The sequence below is a fragment of the Bison bison genome, unplaced genomic scaffold (assembly GCF_000754665.1).
Source record: "Bison bison bison isolate TAMUID 2011002044 unplaced genomic scaffold, Bison_UMD1.0 scf7180017864341, whole genome shotgun sequence".
Classification (NCBI taxonomy): domain Eukaryota; kingdom Metazoa; phylum Chordata; class Mammalia; order Artiodactyla; family Bovidae; genus Bison; species Bison bison.
The window spans coordinates 5,768,714-5,768,929 of record NW_011494913.1 but is presented as its reverse complement, the minus strand read 5'-3'; the positions used below and the strand labels follow the sequence as shown (position 1 = coordinate 5,768,929).

At 53.7% G+C, this 216-nt stretch overlaps 1 protein-coding gene across 8 annotated transcripts in view; it reads left to right on the top strand.

The window, feature by feature from the left end:
- LOC104999008 (chromosome unknown open reading frame, human C10orf128) overlaps positions 1 to 216 on the top strand; it is a 41,298-nt gene that overhangs the window by 23,913 nt on the left and 17,169 nt on the right. The window lies entirely within an intron of this gene.

The window sequence follows — 216 nt, the reverse complement described above, 5'->3', positions numbered from 1 at the left end:
ACTCAGGACCTTTGCAGTCGCTGCTTTGTATCATATGGAACGCTCTTTACTCAGATAGCAACAAGCTACTGCGAAGCCCTCTGGAATGAGGACCTGAGTGATACCAAGGAGGCAGCCAGTCTCTTGGGGCTGGGGGAAGGTGCAGGCCAGAATCAAGAATCAGTAGCATTTGTTGGAGTGGGGAGGCCCTAGCTGGAGGTGCCCTTTGGGAAGCAG